Below are 20,520 nucleotides of genomic sequence, written 5' to 3' on the forward strand. Positions count from 1 at the left end.
CCCCTGGAAGCTGGTAATCTTTATCACCTCTTAAGGACAGCCTGCCTGAAACTTTCTCAAAACCTGAGAAATACAAATCCAGAATCCCCATGGCATTATTTGAGGACCTGGATCCAGCCGTATCTGATGTCCACCTCTGGCCTTTTCGTTTATACAAGCTGGAGAAAAAACACACCCTATTTGGCTCAACATGTTGAATTATATTTCTCTTGCTTGCCCCCAAAGATACCTGGATACAGTGGAATAGAGCAAAGGGGCCCAGAATCTGAAGCCAGCGTATCTCGGAGCAAATAACAGCTTATCTCTGGTGTTTCTTCTCTTTGACCTCGGTTATCATCTCTAAAAGCGGGACAATCATGCCCACTGCACCTGGCAGTTCGGGTCAGTGGAAAACAGATGTGACAGTGCTCCGTGAAGTGTAAAATGCTATACAAAGGTGTTGGGTTCTTGCAATTACTGGCCAGCTTCTGTGAATTACTCAGCACCCCCTTAGCCCTGAGGCCCCAGCATGCCTCTCTGCCTTTGCATGAGGCGAATTCGTGTGCTGAGTCTCCTCCTCGAACACCTTTCCTCCTCCCGACCCTCTAAACTCAGTCTTCGTGGCCCCCTTCCTCTACCTTTGTATCCGTGAAGCCTCCTTGGAATGTTCCAGAACGCCTGCCACTTAACTGCCTTCAAGGTTTTCACGGGCGCTATTATCTACTTGCTAATGATCTTTACCTTGCCTTCCATTTCTGGCTCCAATAAACATGTCCCGAAAGGAAATGAATCCCTGCAATCGACAGGTAACTGGCATGAAATGGAGAGACCGTGTCACCGCGGTGGTTAAAACACAGGCTCAGGGCCAGCCTGCCTCAGCTCAGACCCCAGCACTGCCGTTTATAGGCGGCGTGACCTCAGGGAAACTTCCTGGGCCTCAGAGTCCTCATCAGTGAAATGGAGACAATCCTAACCGTACCCACCTCGGAGGGGCCCTGGGAGAAGTACGTTACTCAGTGTTTGTAAAGCCCCGGGAACAGTGCCCAACATATTTGTAGATGTTCTGTTGGTGTTTCTGAAACCAAATGGTTGCTCGGCTGTACAACTAAACGCAAGGGAAACAAAAGAGAGCAACTGAATTTGAGTGAGATGCCATCTCCTGCCTGACACGTGCAAGTGGGGCAATCCCGCCCGCGTCCATTAAAAAGGAGGATTCAAGGGCATCAGAGGGGTGTCGAGGGCCACGTAGCGCCAAACTGAGATTCTCACCACTTCCCGGATCAGAGGACTAAAAGAAGACTGAAAAAGGCCTAACTCTTTCATTCGGGGCTGCAGGGATATTTCACACCTAAAATCAGCCCCTCCATTTGGGAAACAACAGCCCAGAATGGTAAAGGCCTCCTCCCCGGTCCCATCGCGCTCTCCCTGCGCCAGAATCTGCCCCTCAGTGGGTCTTCATGCTCAGGCTGAGTCGTGAGGACAACAGCACTTTCTCCCCAGGTGCACACCAAACCTCCCGTGTGCTTTCTGAGCGAAGGGCAGAGGGTCCCCTAGGCGCCTTCCTGCGGTGGGACCCCCTGTGGAAGGGCCTACCGCTGGGGTCTCAACAGAGGAGTGAAGGGCGCCCAGATCCCAGCTGTGCGTCCTTGGGCAAGTTCCTGGCCCCTCTGATTCTCTGTGTTCTCATCTGTAAAATGGGGATGGCCCGGAGCCCTGGAGGGGTGTTTATCCACCAGGCTCAGAGCTCAGGGGTTTTAGTAGTTCAGACTAAAAGCCGAATTCCAGGAGATTCTAGGGAAGTAGAGAAGCTTGGAGGTCGGAAATCAGAAGCAGGAGAAGGAGGGGCCATGGGATCAGAAAGTGCTTAACCTCACAGTCAAGAAAGACATGCAAATGAAAACCACAATGACGTGCCGTTTAATTTTACTAGGTTGGTGGCAATTCGAAGTCTGACAACATCGCGGGGCGCTGAGGACACGGTGCCATGGAAACACCTATTGACGGCCAGTCGTGTCTGGGAAATAGTGTGGATACCCTTCCGCGAGAGAATGGAAAGATGAGTTGTGGTGTGATCGCTCCGTGTGAAAATGAATCGTAGCTCCGCACCAACAAAGCAAGTGACCCCCACAAGCAAAATGCATGATGAAGGTAAAATAAAATAAGCAGAAATGCATGGAAGGCCATCTCTGTCACAAAAACACTGTGTAAAACAGCGCTCTCTCTCTCGTTTAGGTGAACATACCTGTGTCCTGGCCGTATAAGGAAGTTCAAGGGGACGATAAAAAAAACATCAAACTCTGAATAGTGTAGAAAAGGAGGGGAGGGGATGGGGGGGTGGTATCCAAATGTGTCAACAGTTTGGCGAAACCGAACAAAGCTCCCATGGGTGTTGATTCTATTATCTGACACACCTTTTTGTATGACCGAACTGTTTCATAAAAGGTCACATGTCAGTTAATCTCGTATTTGCAAAAATAGAACGTGAAGGGGGACTTCCATTTCTGGCTACGGTGGAGTAGCTGTTATCAGATGGAAGCCTTACAGTCGAGAACAGCTACTAAGCAAGAAAAAAACGTGAGAAGACACGAGAGAGAGCGACCAAGTTAGAGAGTAGTTGAGAGGCCGGGGTTCCAGAGAGAGAGCAAAAAAAAAATGCATTGGAATCCTGCACGCAATTTCCCCTCAAATCATTTGCCAAGTCATTGCAAAGGACCCAGCAGCAGAGAGAATCTGGCAGGAGGCTGAAAACCGAAGAAGAGATTTTGACAATTTCACAAGGCTGAGGGAAGTCTTGGAGTTCAGGGCCTGACAAGGAAGATGGGACCTGGTAAATACCCAGTTATTTGGGAAAGGGTACACCTTGGGAATAAGGAAAAGTCAGGACCCGTTGAGCTGTGACTGCATCCAAATGACCTGCCTGTCTGCTAGGAGAAAGTTAGAACCTATGTGGAAAAGGTTAGCTTCACTCAAAGCCTCTATATTTTTCATGCACAATGTCCAGCATTCAATTAAATTGACAAGGCAGACCAGGAAACAGTACCAAATGACCAAAAACCAAGAGGAAAATAGAAACGGACACATGGGCGATTCAGAAAGTGGCATTATCTACCACGATTTAAAAGAACCCGGATGAGGATGTTCAGGAATTCCACCAGAAATCTAGAACCTATTTAAAAGTAGAAGCCCCAGCACTAAGAAAATGCAATTAATCGAAATTTATAAGAATTGAATGAATTTAGCAACAGATTAGTAACATTAGAAGAGAGGATTGGTGAGCTGGAATGGAAAATACTCAGATTGAAGCACGCAAAGAAAAAGAATGTTTAAGAATACAGAAAAGAGCAAAAGAGACATATCCATTGCGAAAAGGTCCCACGTACATGGATTTAGAACATAGAGGAGACAGAGCAAGTTGGAAGCAATAATAGAGACATTGGTTAAGAATTTTTCAAAAGTAGAAAAAGACATTAATCCAAGATTTGAAAAGTCTTACAAACCTCAAGAAGGACAAATACAAAAACGATCAAACAAACAAACAAAACCCACACTCTACACACATTATAGGAAAACTATTTAAAAATTTAAAGAAAGGGGCGCCTGGGTGGCTCAGTCTGTTAAGCATCCGACTTCAGCTCAGGTCACGATCTCGCGGTCCGTGAGTTCGAGCCCCGCGTCAGGCTCTGGGCTGATGGCTCAGAGCCTGGAGCCTGCTTCCGATTCTGTGTCTCCCTCTGTCTCTGCCCCTCTCCCGTTCATGCTCTGTCTCTCTCTGTCTCAAAAATAAATAAACGTTAAAAAAAAAAAATTTAAAGAAAAATACATACTAAAAGCCAACTTAGAATTTTACATAAAAGAAAATCCTTCGCAAAAATAAGGCAAGCTCAATATGAAAAAAAAAAAAAAAAAAAGATCTACTAAAATCCCACAGTTAACATTATACTTAATGGTGAAAAACTGAAAGCTTTTCCTGTAAGATCATAAACGAGACCAAGATGTCCACTCTCATGATTTCTATTAAACATTGTATGGGAAGTTCTAGCCAAGACAACCAGTCAAGAGAAAGAAATAAAAGTCATCCTGATTGGAAAAGAAGAAGGAAAGCATTTCTGTTTGCAGATGACATGATCTTGTATATACATTCCGAAGAATCCACACCAAAAAGCCAAAGTGAAACAAAACAAACAAACAAAAACTGTTAGGGCTAATAAGTTTAGCAGGGTCGCAGGATACAAGATGAAAAACAGGATACAATATGAAAAACCAATTGTATCTTTGTACAACAGGAATGAACAATCTGAATGTGTGATGAAGAAAGTAACTTCAGGGCTCCTGGGTGGCTCAGTTGGTTAAGTGCTGGACTTTGGCTCAGGTCACGATCTCGTGGTTCACGAGTTCGAGCCCTGGGTCGGGCTCAGTACTGACACGTCGGAGCCTGGAGCCTGCTTTGGATTCTGTGTCTCCCTTTCTCTCTGCCCCTCCCCTGTTCTGTCTCTCTTTCAACACTAAATATGCATTAAAAAAAAAAAAGAAGAAAGTAATTTATTTCACTTACAATAATATCAAAAAGAATGAAATAGAAATTTAACAAAAGTGCAAGACTTACACACCGAAAACTACTAAACATTGTTGAAAGAATGATAGAAGACCCAAATAAATGGAAGGCTATCCCACGTTCATGCATTGGAAGACAGTATTGTTAAGATGACTTCTCCAAACGACCAACAGATTCAAAGTTATCCCTATAAAAAGCCCAGCTGGCTCTTTTGCAGAAGTTAAAAAGCTGATCTTAAAATTCATATGGAGACACGGAGGGCCAGCATAGACACAATAATCTTGAAACAGAAGAACAAACTTGAGGGACTCAGACTTCTCTATTTCAAAGCCTACTACAAGACTACACCAATCAACAGAGTATGATATTAACCTGTATATATTTCAATGGAATCAAATTCAAAGTCCAGGGAGAAACTAATACGTTTGTGTTCAAGTGATATTTGACAAGGGTACCAAGACAATTTGCTGGGGGGTGGGAAATAGCCTTTGAAACCAACAGTGCTGGGACAATGGGACATCCACATGCAATAGCGTGAAATTGGACTCCCATCTCATACCATGTACGAAAGCTAACTCAAAACGGATTGAAGACCGCGCTGTAAGAGGGGGACTTATTAAACTTTAAAAATAGAACACGGGTGGAACTCTTGGTGACCCTGATCACATAGTAGTTTCTTAGCTATGACCCCGAAAGCACAAGCATCAAAGAAAAAATAGATACATTGGACTACTTCAAAAGTTAAAACTTTTATGCATCAAAAGACACCAGCAAGAAAGTGAAAAGGCAATATACAAAATGAGAAAAAAAATTGGATTTTGTTTATGTTTATTTATTTTTTTTACAGTTTCTTTATTTTTGAGAGAGAGACACAGAGAGAGGGAGTGGGGGAGGGGCAGAGAGAGCGGGGAGAGCAAGAATCCCAGGCAGGCTCCCCACCGTCAGCACAGAGCCCGACGTGGGGCTTGAACTCACAAACATGAGATCACGACCTGAGCCAAAACCAAGGGTTGGACGTTTAACTGACTGAGCCACCCAGGCGCCCCTGAGAAACAATATTTTTAAATTATATATTTGTTAGGGCTCTAGTATCAGGATATTTAAAGGGTTCTTACAACTCAAGATCTAAAAGATAACGCAATTTTAAATTGTACAAAATATTTGAACGGACATTTCTCCAAAGAAGTTATACTCATGAGCAATGAACATATGAGAAGATGCTCATCATCATTAGTCATTAGGGAAACTCAAATAACACCCACTAGATGGCGATTTTAAAAACAGAAAAATTAAAAGTGGGGGGGAAAAGATGTAGCATTTTGGAATCCTTATACATTGCTCATGGGATTGTAAAATGATACATTTGCTGGGACGCCTAGGTAGCTCAGTCAACTGGGTGTCTGAATTCAGTTCAGGTCCTGATCTCACAGTTCGTGAGTTCGAGCCCCACGTCGGGCTCTATGCTGACAACTCAGAGCCTGGAGCCTACGTTGGATTCTGTGTCTCCCTCTCTCTGCCCCTCCCCTGCTTGCTCTCTGTCTCTGTCTCTCTCTCTCTCTCTCAAAAAATAAATAAACGTTGGGGTGCCTGGGTGGCGCAGTCGGTTAAGCGTCCGACTTCAGCCAGGTCACGATCTCGCGGTCCGTGAGTTCGAGCCCCGCGTCGGGCTCTGGGCTGATGGCTCAGAGCCTGGAGCCTGTTTCCGATTCTGTGTCTCCCTCTCTCTCTGCCCCTCCCCCGTTCATGCTCTGTCTCTCTCTGTCCCAAAAATAAATAAACATTGAAAAAAAAAATTAAAAAAAAAAAAAAACGTTAAAAAGATTTTTAAAAAATGGTACATTTGCCATAGAAAGCAGTTCAAAAAGTTCATATGGGGCTACCACATGGCAAAGCAAACTGACTTCTAGGTACAGAGTAAAAAGAATTGAAAACATACGCCCATTAAAAAAAACCTCTGTACCTGAATATTCACAACAGCATTATTCATAACAGTCCCAAACTTGAAGCAGCCCCAATGTCCATCAGTTGAATGGACAAAGCATAGAATATCCATAGAACAGAATATTATTCAGCCGTAAAGATGAATAAAGTACTAACACATGCCTCAACACAGATGCACCTTGAAAATTTATACTGAGGTAAAGACACCGGGCACAAAAAGCCACAAATTGTATGACTCCATTTACATGACATTTCTAGAACAGGGAGATTCATAGGGCCAGGAAAGAGATTAGTGGTTGCCAGGGGCTGGAGCTTTGGAAGGAGAGGGAATGGCGGATGATGGCCAATGGGTATGGCTTTTTTTTTTTTTTCTTTGAGTGATGAAAATATTGTGCAGTTAGCAGGGGTGATGGTTGCACAACTTGTGAATGTATTAACAACCGCTTAATAGTACACTGTTAAAAAGTGAATAAATAGGGGCGCCTGGGTGGCGCAGTCGGTTAAGCGTCCGACTTCAGCCAGGTCACGATCTCGCGGTCCGTGAGTTCGAGCCCCGCGTCGGGCTCTGGGCTGATGGCTCAGAGCCTGGAGCCTGTTTCAGATTCTGTGTCTCCCTCTCTCTCTGCCCCTCCCCCACTCATGCTCTGTCTCTCTCTGTCCCAAAAATAAATAAACGTTGAAAAAAAAAATTAAAAAAAAAAAGTGAATAAATAAATCCGTGAATTAGATCTTAATTACAATTTTTAAGAAATGTGAATCTTTAAAAATAAAGATATTTTTCAAAGCAAACCAAAGCAAAACACCTGAGAGAATTTGTCACTAATAGACCCTAACTTGTCACTGATAGGCTGATAAGGTCTTAGGAAGGTTAAACTTATGCAGAATTAAAACACATTACCATGATGCCCCAAAGGTAAGGAGTGAATAAAGTTAAAGGTTACTGTATTGTCTGGGAAATGATAAAAGGACCAACACAAAGCAGACTCAAAAAAAAAAAAAAATCAAATATGCATATTGTAATCTCTAAGATAAGCCCTAAAAAATTATGAAAGAAAATAAAACAGAAAAGAAACATACAATACTAACGTTTTAAATTTTATTCTTCCGAAAAAGGAAACAAAGAAGAAAAAAGGAATAAAGAATAGCAAAATGGTGGATTTAATCCCAAACACGTCAGTGTACTTTCATCCAATGTAAGTGAACTAACCCTAGAATGAAAGACATAACTTTGTATCAAAACTTGACATTAAGGGGCACCTTGGTGGCTCAGTCAGTTGAGCATCTGACTCTTGATTTTAGCTCAGGTCATGATCCCAGGGTCATGGGATTGAGCCCCATGTTGGGCTCCCCAGTGAGCTTGGAGCCTGCTTAAGATTCCCTCTCTCTCCTTCTGCCCCTCTCCCCTGCTTGTGCTCCTTCTCGCTCTCTCTCTCTAAAATAAAAAATAAATAATAAAAATAAAATTTAACACCTTGACATTAAAAGATAGTAAAATTAGGGGCGCCTGGGTGGCTCAGCCAGTTAGGCGACCGACTTCGGCTCAGGTCACGATCTCGCAGTTTGTGAGTTCGAGCCCCGCGTCAGACTCTGTGCTGACAGCTCGGAGCCTAGAGCCTGCGTTGGATTCTGTGTCTCCCTCTCTCCCTCTGCCCCTCCCCTGCTCGTGCTGTCTCTCTCTGTCTCTCAAAAATAAATAAATGTTAAAAAAAATTTTTTAATAAAAAGAAAGAAAGCAAAATTATAGGTCAATCGTTCTCATAAATATACAGACAAAATATTAACAAATCAAAGGTAACGATATACACAAAATGTGTATATGTGTATATGTGATACACATCATTATCACGTGAGGTTTATTTCAGGAATACAAGGTTAGGTTGACATTTGAAAGTCAGTAATCTATGTCATCACATTAGGAAAATAAAAAAGAAAATGTGTATCATAATTTCATAGGTCCAGAAAATGCATTTAAAAAATTGTAACACCTTGGGGCGCCTGGGTGGCGCAGTCGGTTAAGCGTCTGACTTCAGCCAGGTCACGATCTCGCGGTCCGTGAGTTCGAGCCCCGCGTCAGGCTCTGGGCTGACGCTCAGAGCCTGGAGCCTGTTTCCGATTCTGTGTCTCCCTCTCTCTCTGCACCTCCCCCGTTCATGCTCTGTCTCTCTCTCTCTGTCCCAAAAATAAATTAAAAAACGTTGAAAAAAAATAAAACGTTGATAAAAAATTGTAACACCCATTTGTGATTTTTTAAAACACTCTCAAAAAATCAGGAATAGAAGGAATCTTCTTTGATCTGATAAGGAGCGCACAGACATGCATGTGTGCATAATATACACAACCAACATCATGTGTAATGGTCAAATACTGAACATGATATACTTGAGGGCAGGAAAAAGACGAGTGTCTTCTCCTGGAGGCCCCAGTCAATGCAGTAAGGCAAGAAAAATAAATAAATGTATAAAGATCAGAAAACTATAAAGAGTAAAATGATATAAGGACTGAGCTCCTAGAAAAGTCCAGATACTTAACAAACTATTAGGATAATAATCATTGAACAAGGATACTGGATATGAGAACAATATAAAAAAAAATCTACTGTATTTCTAAAGATCAACAAAATTGACAAACTTTTAGCTAGACTAACAAAAGTAAGAGAAGACTCAAGTAACCAAAATCAGAAAAGAAACAGAAGACATTACGACTGATGCCACAAAAATAAAAAGGATTGTAAGAGAATACTACAAATAATTATACACCAACAAACTCAATAATGTACAAGTGGATAAAGTCTTAGAAACATAAACATACAACCTACCAACACTGAATTATGAAGAAATAGAAAATCTGAGCAGACCTATAAATAGTGAGGAGGTTGATTCAGTAACCAAAACTGTCACAGCAAAGAAAAGCCCAGGACCAGATGACTTCACTGGTAAATTCTACCAAACATTTTAAGAAGAATTAATGTCACTCCTTCTCAAAGTCTTTTGAAAAATTGAAGCTAAGAGAACAATTCCAAACTCACTTCATGAGGGCAGCATTATACCGATATCAAAGCCAGACAAAGAAAACTCCAAACCAATATCCCTGATGAATACTGATGCAAAACTCCTTGATAACATACTAATAAATGGAATCCAACAACATATCAAAATGATTATATGCCACAATCGAGTGGAATTTGTCCCTGGGATGCAAAGATGATTCAGTATACAAAAATACACCACATTAATAGAGCAAAAGACAAATCACATGATCATTTCAACTGATGCAGAAAAGGCATTTGACAAAATTCAACATCTTTTCATGATAGAGACATTTAACAAACCAGAAACAGAAGGAAATTATCTCAACCCAAAAAAGGTCATATATGAAAGGCCACAGCTAACCTCTTACTCAGTGGTAGAAAACTGATAGATTGTCCTCTAAGGTCAGGAACAAAGCAAGAATGCCCACTCTCACCACTTCTATTTAATATAGAACTATACGTCCTAGTCAAAGCAATTAGGAAAAAAAACAGGCAGTCAAATTGGAAAGGAAGAAGTAAAATTATCTCTGTTCATAGCTGACATGACCTTATATAGAGAAAACTCTAAAGATTACACACACACACACACACACACACACACACACACATTAACAAATACATTAACAAATTCATTAATTGACAAATTCACAAATTCACAAATTAATGAACAAATGATATAAAATCAACACTCAAAAATCAGTTGCATTTCTATATGTTAACAATGAACAATTCAAAAGGAAATTAAAATAATATCATTAATAATAGCATCAAAAACAATCAAATATTTGGGAAGAAATTTAACCAAGGAGGTGAAAGACTTGTACTCTAAAAGAGTACCTTGCTAAAAGAAACATTGCTAAAAGAAATGAAAAGAAAGCACAAATAAATGGAAAGACATCCCATGTTCATGGATTGGAAGACTTAATACTAAAAATGTCCACAGCAATCTACAGATTCAAGGCAGTTTCTGTCAAGATCCCAATGGCATGTTTTGCAGAAATAGGTAAAAAACCATCCTAAAATTCACATGGAATCTCAAAGGACTCTAAATAATCAAAGCAATCTTTGACAATGAAGAACAAAGCTACAGACCTCACACTTCCTGATTTCAAAACGTATTCCCAAGCTACGGTAATCACTGTAGGTATAGACATAAAGGCAGACAGGCACATACTGCTGTATAGACAGACAAAGTAGGTATTGGCATAAAAGCAGGCATGCAGATCAATGAAGCAAAATAGAGAACCCGGAAATAAACCTTTGCATACACGGCCAATGAAGATAGGACTCTTTCTTTGAAGAACTCCTTCGGTGAAGAAGGACTCTTGAACAAATGGTGCTGGGAAACCTGAATATGAAGCATGGACTCTTCCCTCATACACAGAAATTAACTTAAAATGGATTAAAGACCTATATGTAAGCCTTGAAACTATAAAACTTCTAGAAGAAAACATAAGGGAAAATTTCAGAACATTGGGCTTGGCAATGATTTCTTGGCTATGACACTGACGAGAAAGACGCAGACAGCAAAGCAAACGTAGACAAACAGGATCGCGTTAAAATCCTCTGCGAAGCACAGGAAGTAATCAATAAGGTGAAAGGACAACCTAGAGAATGATACCAAATATTTTGCAAACCATATACTGGATACATTCAGGATTATGAACTCCTACCATTCAGTAGCAAAACAAAACAAAACAGAGCAAATGGCCTGACTGAAAAATGACTAAAGGTCTTGCATAGATATTTCTCCAAAGAAGATTGAAAAAGATGGCCAACAGGTGTATGAAGAGATGCTCAAGGGGCGCCTGGGTGGCGCAGTCGGTTAAGCGTCCGACTTCAGCCAGGTCACGATCTCGCGGTCCGGGAGTTCGAGCCCCGCGTCAGGCTCTGGGCTGATGGCTCAGAGCCTGGAGCCTGTTTCCGATTCTGTGTCTCCCTCTCTCTCTGCCCCTCCCCCGTTCATGCTCTGTCTCTCTCTGTCCCCAAAATAAATAAACGTTGGAAAAAAAAAATTAAAAAAAAAAAAAAAAAAGAGATGCTCAATATCATTCATCATCAGGGAAATGCAAATCAAAACCACAATGAGTTATTACTGCACGCCTATCAAGTTGGATACAATGTTGGTGAGGATGTGGAAAAACCGTAACCCTTATGCCCTCTTTGTGGGATTAGTAAATGGTGCGGGCGTGACCGAAGACAGTGTGGAGGCTCCTCAAAAAATCGAACAGAGAACTACCATGTGATCAATCCAGCACCCCACTTCTGGGTAGGTATCCGAAAGAATTGAAAACAGAGTCTCAAAGGGACTTGCACGCCAATGTTCACTGCAGCATTAGTCACAACAGTCCGGACCTGAAAGGCACCTAAGTTTACCAACTGATGAATGAATAAAGAAAATGTGCTACACCCATACGATGGAATATCATTCAGCCTTAAAAAAGAAAGAAGGCTGCAACGTGGACGAATGTTGAGGACATTACGCTAAAAGAAATAAGCCAACCACTCAAAGACGAACACTGCATGATCCCACTTATACGACAGATCTGAAGTCATCAGACTTGTAGAAACAGAAAGCAGAATGGTGGTTTTTCAGGGGAATGGGGGGGGAGGTGGTGGGTAACGGGGAGTGGTTCAATGGGTACGAAGTTTCAGTTGCGCAAGGTGAAAAAGTTTCAGAGATCGGTCATACAACAACACACATACACTTAACAATACTGTCCTGTTCTGTATGGTCCCTGCAAAACTTGTTAAGAGGATACAAAACATGTTACTAGTTTATGAAGTCCACAGCTGGGATGCTCTGTCTTGCACTTATGACCTCAGCAGATGGGGGGGGGGGGGCCTGCAAACCCCCCTGCAAACCTTAAGAAACAAAACAAAGCTACAAAACAAAGGTAAGAAGTCCCCAGCTGGGGACTGACACCTACAAGATATTAGTTACATAAATTTTTAAAGATATCAATAAATGGAGGGAGATGCATGGTCATGAATGAGAAAATTAAGCAGTTTAAAGATGTCCATTCTCCCCTCGTTGGACTAAAGTTTCAAATGAAATCTCAAGTTTCAAGAAAATCCCCAGCGAGATTTCCTTTGGTGGAAATTGACAAGCCAGTGCTCAAATTTATACAGAAATGCAGAAGGCCTGAGAAGAGTTTAGAGAATCAAAAATAATGTGGTATTGTTGCAAAGGAAAAAAAAACCTTGCCAATGGAAAGGAATAGAGTCCAGAAATAGACTGGTGTTTATAGTCATTTGGTTTTCAAGAAAGGCACTACCGAAAAGTCACGGGGAAAGCATGATTGAAACAAACAAACAAAAAAGATGGTGATCAATTGGATATTCGTATGAGGAAAAATGAACCTTGACCCTCCACTTTCCAGATATTTTGTAGACCTATTGTCCGAGGTGAAACAATAAAACTTCCACAAGGAGACAGAGGATAATATTTTCATGACCTTAGGGTCGATGACACTTCCTAAACAGCACATAGAAAGCTCGAGCCATAAAGAAAAAGACTGATAAGTTGAACCTCATTAAAATTAAGAATTTTTGTCCCCCAAAAGATTTCATTAAGAGGATGGAAAAGGGAAACGGGAAGAGATTATACCTGTATCTATACAATATAGGTTTCTTGGATATAATTATATATATAATTCATATTTTATATAGTTACATATAATATGTAATATATCTAAATTATAAAATATGTTATATATTATTTTTATGTATCTGTGATATATATATAGCTTGTGTGTGTGTGTGTATACACACACGTATAGATCTGTATCCGGAATATGTAAAGAACTCCTACAAAACAATAAACAAGGGCACCTGGGTGGGTCAGTTGGTTAAGCGTCCGATCCTTGATTTCGGCTCAGGTCACGATCTCACGATTTGTGAGATCGAGCCCCGCGTCCGTCTCTGCCCTGACAGTGCAAGAACCTGCTAGGGGCTCTCTCTTCCCCCTCTCTCTGCCTCTCCCCGGCTTGCTCTCTCTCCCTCAAAATAAATGAATACACGTTTAAAAAAATTCATTTAAACACAACGATAAACAGCACAAAACTCCGTTTGGCAAGAAAGGAAAAGAGCTTAAAGAGACACTTCACCAAAGAAGACCTTCCAAATGGCCAAGAAGCATAGTAAAAGTTGCTTGAAATCATGACTCATCATGCAAATTTACATCTCTGTATGACACCACTACACGTCAACCCGGAAAGGCTAAAATGAGAAAGGCAGACACCATGCCGTGTCTACGAAGGACGCAGGGTAACCCAAACTTCTGAACCTCCCCTCAGTTTTCCGGGGTGCGTGCCATTCGGCACGGCCACCCTGGGACGCTTCTGCTGAACAGAAGCCCACTTCTAGACCGGGCATCGAAGAGAAACGTGTTCACGCGCAGACATGGGCCGGAGGGTCCCCGCAGCGGCATTCACAACCTCCCCAAACTGGAAAGAACCCAAGCTTTGGTTACCCCGTGTCTTTCCCTCACTGACGCTTCAGGAACGGGATTGTGGAGGGTCACAGGTCAGCTGTCATCTCCAGCGGGGCTCGGGCGGGGATTGGGGCTGGAAAGTGAAAGGTAGGTGAGGAGTGTGGTAAAAGCAAAGTGGCCCGTTTCCCAGAGGGACCAAGGAGAAACGAGGTGGGTGAAAAGGGACTCCCCAGCCATGCCAGAAACAAGAGCCAACGGGTCGTCAGATGGGGAAGTGTCAAGACTGAGGGACTTCCCGAAAGGGAACATAGGCAAAAGGGCTCCCAGTTTACCCCTGGTCTTGAAGGACTTCTGCCCACCTGCCCTCCGGCCGGCCTCCTCCCTGATCTCTCCAGCACCCAGCTGTGGCCCTCCCAACCACGTCCAACCACGTCCCCGTTGCAACTGGATCATTCGGTGGCTCCCCATTGCCCTTCAGGGAAGACCCCAAATTTCTTAGCGCAGCATTCAACACGTTTCGGGATCTGCCCCCCCAACATTCGTTCCCTCTGGCCCCCAGCACCCATCCTGAGCTGCAGGTACCCCAGGCTCCCGACAGCTTCACCAACAGTCCCCATGCATCTGGCTTCCACACCTTTGCACGAGTTCTTTCAGCCACAGGAACGTTCTACCCTCCGGGGCGGACTGACAGCCTCCTACTCAGTCTTCAAAATCCAGTCCACTTGTCACCTCCTCTGGCAGTCTCCCACCCCTCCAAAGAGTATGAGTCACTCCTTCCTCTGGGGTCCCTCCCTCCACGAGGGCACCCTGCTCGGGGTGCTTTCACGGACGTTCGCAGCAACAGGCAGGCAAGGACCGTGTGCCTCTTGGCTACCGCTGAACCACGCCAGGGATGAACCGGTGCCCGACACGCAGTGGAGGCTCAAAACACTTGTGACACGGGCGGCCACGTGAAAGGGTAATGGGTTTTGAGGCCCACCCTCAGAGCTAAAACCTACATAGACCGTGCACTCCGAAATGAATTGCTATTCTTTTCGACTCCACTCTCTTAAATGTGGTGCCTGGAACATCTTTACGTAGTCGATAAGCGTAAAATCTCCAGTGCTCCCACTCTCCTCCTCCACCCCAGGGCCTTGGCACATGCCTCTGTCCAGAACACTTTTCCTCGTGCTTCTCTGCTTCCTCATCCTCCGGTTTCAACTTCAGGGTCGCCTCCTCAAGGAGGCGATCGCCGCTGGCTGGTCTGGGTCTCCCCTGCAGTGCTCTGGGCCCCACATCCTTCTGTTTCCTTCTCCACGGTTGTAATATTAGGGTCAGGTCAGTAAACGCTTCTGTTTTTGTGTTTATGACCTGTCTCTGTCCCGGAGCATAAGCCCCGCCCCCACCCCCACCCCCACCCCGGGAGGCTGGGAAATCATCTGTTTTGTTCACCAAAGAAAGTATCCTTAGTACACAGAACGGGGCCGGGAACTCAGTGGGTGCTCGACGAGTCGCTGAGGAGTTGGCAAACGAACGAAAGAGGGTAAGAGTTGCCGTGTCCAGTCACACGAGGAGCGAGGAGTGGGGCCGCAGGCAGCCCCCGAGACATCTGTTTCCCCATCAGCTTCATCACGGTCCCCAGGAACTTCCCTCCACCCTGAGCAACACCCTCAGCTCCCAGGGTCTGAGCAGGCACGACTGCTGTCATCGGATTAGTAACAAGGAACCTTCAGAGAGGGATGGCGGGGCGCCCAGGGTCATACAGAAAGTTCTTAGCCAAGCAGAGCATCAGGCTGGGGGAGAATCAGCCTGGTGGCCCTGGGGCACCCTGAGGCATATCCATTCCTTTCTCTGGGACTCAGTTTTCCTCATCCACAGAATGGGGCAGCGCCCTGGCCTGGCCGAGGTGGTGTGGGGCAGGCACACTGTAGGCGAGTGGGTAACGTCAGTTGTTTTTCACAATTTTTTTTTTTGTGTGTGTGCCAGTGGCAAGGGGTGGGTTGTGGGTGTCTGAGGACAGATGTCCCAGGACCCTGGGGTCATAGCTTAGGCAGTAGGAGCCGAACATGAGGGGAAGGTCCCATCCCAACCTGTCAGTCTTCCTCTGTCTCCCAGCCGGGCCGGGATCCCGGTCCACGAAGCCTCTTTTAGCCTGAACGAGCTGTGCCTACTGAACAGCCTGGGCAACCGTTCACTCCAGCCAGACCAGGAGAAAGAAGAGAGGTTTGCAGCTGCGGGGTGAGGGGTAGGGGCAGGGCTGGCAGCCTGCCTTCTGTCCGGCCCCCTGCTTGGCAGGCCCCCCTCCCCCCACCAGTCTGCCCTGGCCAAAGTAGGCTGAGTGTCACGGATTCGTACAGGAGAAGCTTGGCAGGCCCTAGTCCCAACGTACACCATCAAGCTCCCTTGCAGATGAGGAAATAGAGGCCCAGAGAGGCCCAGTGCTTTGCCTATGGTCACACAGCGAGGAAGGACTGGGGCCTGAGCAGGGAGCCAGGTTGGGGTATTTGCCCCACCTCTCTGGGGACACTTCGGGTGGCCGGACCCTTCCTGGGGGCTGTGGGGACCAGCAGGCGAGGCCCCTTGCTGCAGGTGTCCTGGCCATCGGGGGGGCATCAGCAGGGCCCCTGCCTGCACCCTGGGGAATATTCTCAGGTTGTTTCAGAAGTTCCAGGTTTACTCAGATCCTGCATATGAGCTGTCATCAAAAGTCCCTTTGGCCAGGCGCCCAGGCAAGGAGTGGGGGCGGTGGCACCTGTGAGCCAGGGGTGGGGGTGGGGCTCCTCTCCGCTCCCCCCACCCCAGCCCCGCCTCCGCATTTCGGGGTGCCCTAGAGCAAGGGAGGGCAAGGGAGGGCAAGGGAGAAGGGGGCGAGGAAGGGGCCTCTCCTCGAAGTGTCTGTTCCCCCCTCTCTCCCCAGTTTCCTTCCCTCTGCTTGCGAATGACTCCCTGGGTGACCCTGAAAACCCTACCCCTCTCTGAGCCTCAGTTTCCCCAGCTGTGCAAGGGATCGTAAAATCACCATGCGAGCTACCGTTTATTGAGGGCTTAGTGTATGCCGGAAGGGATGCCGTGCATTCTAGCGAATAACAAGGCAATTATTACCAGCCATCCCTAAGGTAAAGCGTAATTGCTACTATTTCTTGTGAACCACTGCTCATGGCGCTGCCCCTGTCTCCGCCACTGAATCCCCAGGACCTAGGACAGTGCCTGACGCCCCAGTGGGTGCTCAAAAACTACACATAGAATAAAACCTCACGACAAACCGGAAATGGATGTTAGAGACGGGGAAACGGAGGTTCAAGGAAGGTGAAGTGGTTTACTCAAGGTCACCCCAGAACTAGGGGGCGGAGCTGGGTCTCCACCCAGTCCTGGCCGCCTCCAAGGCCCCGGATCGCCCTTGGAGGTGTGTTGGCACGCGGGTCACGGGTCCCACAGCCTTCCACCTGACCACAGCGGGGACCTCCCAGCCATCACTCCTGCCTGCAGGGATTCTGAAGGCACTGGCTCTCCTCCCTGCGTGGAGGATGCCTTCTTCCCTTCATTCATTTATTTATCAGGCACCAGGGAGGCAAATGGTGCCTCCCCAAGCTTCTGGTGCCTTCCCTCTTTCCATCTCCTCTTGAACGGGCCTCCTCCACCTGCCCACCGCCACTGCCCTCAAGCCTTTTGTGGTCCCCAGCCCCCACCCCCACCCTTCACTGGACAGGTGGGAGCCTAGGGCTCAGGCTTTGTCTTGTTCACCCCACGCCTCCGGGCCCTCGATTTTGTTCTTCTCCTAACACTCGGGCTCTTGGTTTCCTCCACTGCGGGGTGGTAAGGATCCAGACACCCTCCCAGGTGTGAGGTGGGCAGGACCAGGGCTCCCTCGAGTCCCCCATGGGGAGCAGATCGTCAGGCCTGTCCCTCCCCTTCTCAGAAGGGTTCTCGAGACTCTGAGTCTTGTTTTTATGCCATCCTGTCTGGCAGGTGTGGCCCTGCGGCCAAGCGGACCGGCGGCCCAAACCCAGCTCTGCGTCTCACGGCCACGTGGTCCTGGGGTCCTCGATCTCCTCATCTGTGAAATGGGCTGAATGGGCTCCCGGCCTCACCTGATGTTGTAAGGATAACGGGAGCCCCTCAAGTGCCAGCAGCAGGCTGAGCCCCGGTGCTCGGAGGACCAGAACCGCGGGGGCTGAGGGAAGCCGATCGCAGGTTCTCGAATGTGCCCCCTGCACCTTCCACCGCTCTTGGACCCTGGCCCTCCTCTGCCACGGGCCCCCCTTCCTGGTGGAACAAGCTGTCTTCCTGGGCGGATCTCCAACCGGCAACTTCCATATTTTTATGCCCCCCAATCTTCACAACTAGCCCCACGGGGATAGAGCTGCCTTCATCCCCATTTTAGAGATGAGAAAACTGAGGCTCCATGAGGTTGGAAGAAGCACAGAGACTTGCCCAAGTTCACCCAACTAGGGAGTCGCGTGGCCGGCTTTTGAACCCGCCAGGTTTTCCCCACTTGGCCATGTGCTTCTAAACCCATGCTTTCCCCCCGGGGGAATACAAATGTCCTCAGGGGAGCAGCCTGTGGCTTTTGAATGCCCCCGGCCCCGGGGCCGCTGCTCCCACTGCGCAGGCTGGCCGTTCCTTCTCGAAGTCCAGGGTTCCCACCAGAGGCCTCTCCCCACCCAGCTGCTCTGCCGGGAAGGTGTCTGCCTCCTCCTTCTTTTCCTCTCCTGTCCACATGTCAAACTTCAACCCATGCCTCCAGACTCAGCCTCCCCGCGCCTCCCGGCTTCCCTCTCTTCCACGCACCCAGGGCCCTTGGCTTCTCACCATCGGCCCATCCCCTGTGCTTTGGTGAGAAGGAGACAGCGTGGAGGACGGGGCCAGCCTCCGAGTCACCTGCCCGCCCTGCTCCGCGCTGTTGAGTCCCCTTGGGAAAATCGCTCTACCCCTGGAGCCCCTGTTCTCTGTCTGTGAAATGGGCACAGAAATCCATGTGGAGGGGTTACAGGACACAAAGACGCTAAAACCCAGAATCTGCCCCCAAAATCGATGCCCCTCCCCAGAGTGGGCCCCGTAGAAATGCCACACCATCACGCCGTCACCCCCGTGCCCACCCCTGCCCTCCTCAGCTGCCGGGAACCGCGGTGACTGTGGCATCCCCTTTGGTCTGGGACCGGCTTTCCTCCCGCAGCCCCGGCCTTTTGGAGCTGGTTTCCACAGACAGCTCATGGGGTCATCTCAGCCGTGTCCCAGCCTCCAGACCCCCAGGCCTCCTGCAGACGCACAAAAAGGCACTTTGGGCGTCCTGGGCTGGGCTGAACAGGAGACTCCAGCCCCAGCTCTGCCGGCCTCACTGTCCCCAGCTGCGAGGAGGGTGCGAAACCCCTCTGTGTCCTCCCACCTCGGGCAGAGAAGGCGCCAGACCCCCCGCAGAGAACAGTGACTGGAGCTGAGTTACCTGCTGTCCCAGCTTCTCCCTCAGGAATCCATTCTGTGTGCTGGGGGGGAATCCAGTGGCCTTCCAGGGGTGGGGGCGTGGGACGGGAGTCAGAGGGAGCAGGCAGGTGTAGGGGGTGGGGATCCACAGCCTGTCCTGAGTCACCAGCCAGACAAGCCTACGACCTGTCACCGGGACGGATGGCCCCGTGCCCTAGGCAGGCAGGCCACACAGAGAGAGCCAGCCGGGGTCACAGGCAGTGGTCGGTCACATCCCAGGGAGGTCACACACAGACAGAGGACAGAGATCGACTGCACCAGGGAGAGACCCACAGCAGACCAGGGCTGGTCAGACAGGCAGACGGACAGACAGGGGAAGGGAAGTCGAGCAGACAGGCAGGTGGCCAGCCGGGCAGACGCAAAGAGAGACAGGCAGGCAGGCAGGCAGGCAGCCGTGTGGCTGTCAGTCACACTCAGGGAGGAGCAAACAGTCGGCCCCGGAGCCCATGGGTCACTCGGCAGAGCCCCATGGGTCTGTCAGAGCGCGGCTGCTGCCCTGCCGCGTGCACAGGGTGGGGAGGCAGGGGAGGATGTGGCGAGCAGCAGCTCTCCCCGCAGGCCCTGCCCACAGAGCAGCTGGCCCCTCCCTGAGGGAGTGAGAAAGAGGTGGGAGGGGGCCGGGCCCCTGGCGGAGCCCTCGCTCACCAAAGGTCACCTGCTAGGAAGACATTTGGGGCCACCAGGGTGATGGTGCCTCTTGCGGATGGGTGGTGTTACCCGCCCCCCCCCCCCCCCCCCAGGTCTCACGGTCATGACCTATGAGGCAGGCAGGGCCCGTGAGCCACTGCTTCTCACAGATGTGGCGACCGAGGCTCAGAGGGGTGTGGAGGTAGGTTAGTGGACCCAGAGGGAGGGGGCCCCGGTGGTCCTGAGAGCCCAACTCTGAGTTCAGAGAGAAAGTTGAGGGCCCAGGGCCAGAGACCCCCCCCCTCCCCCCCGCCGCCCCGAGGTCCCATGCTTCACTCACGCACACCACCTGCCTGGCCCAGGAGGGGGCTGCGTTTGGACCCCCCACCCCCGCCCCAGGCAGACCCCTCTGACTTCCCTTCCTTTGAACCCAGCTTTCCACTGCAGGGTTGCAGGGAGCAGGACCCTGTCCCCAAGCCCTTCAGAAGACAGTCCCTCGGG

General features: G+C 47.8%; 1 protein-coding gene across 1 annotated transcript in view; it reads right to left on the reverse strand.

Annotated features, from left to right (window-relative positions):
• IL21R (interleukin 21 receptor) overlaps positions 1-19,957 on the reverse strand; it is a 34,930-nt gene extending 14,973 nt beyond the window's left edge. Inside the window, exon 1 of the mRNA XM_045460540.1 lies at positions 19,355-19,957. The gene's annotated coding sequence lies outside the window, so the exon portion shown is untranslated. The remainder of the gene's footprint in view (positions 1-19,354) is intronic.
• Between the last annotated feature and the right edge of the window lie 563 nt (positions 19,958-20,520).

Source organism: Leopardus geoffroyi, chromosome E3 (assembly GCF_018350155.1).
Source record: "Leopardus geoffroyi isolate Oge1 chromosome E3, O.geoffroyi_Oge1_pat1.0, whole genome shotgun sequence".
In the NCBI taxonomy this organism is placed as follows: Eukaryota; Metazoa; Chordata; class Mammalia; order Carnivora; family Felidae; genus Leopardus; species Leopardus geoffroyi.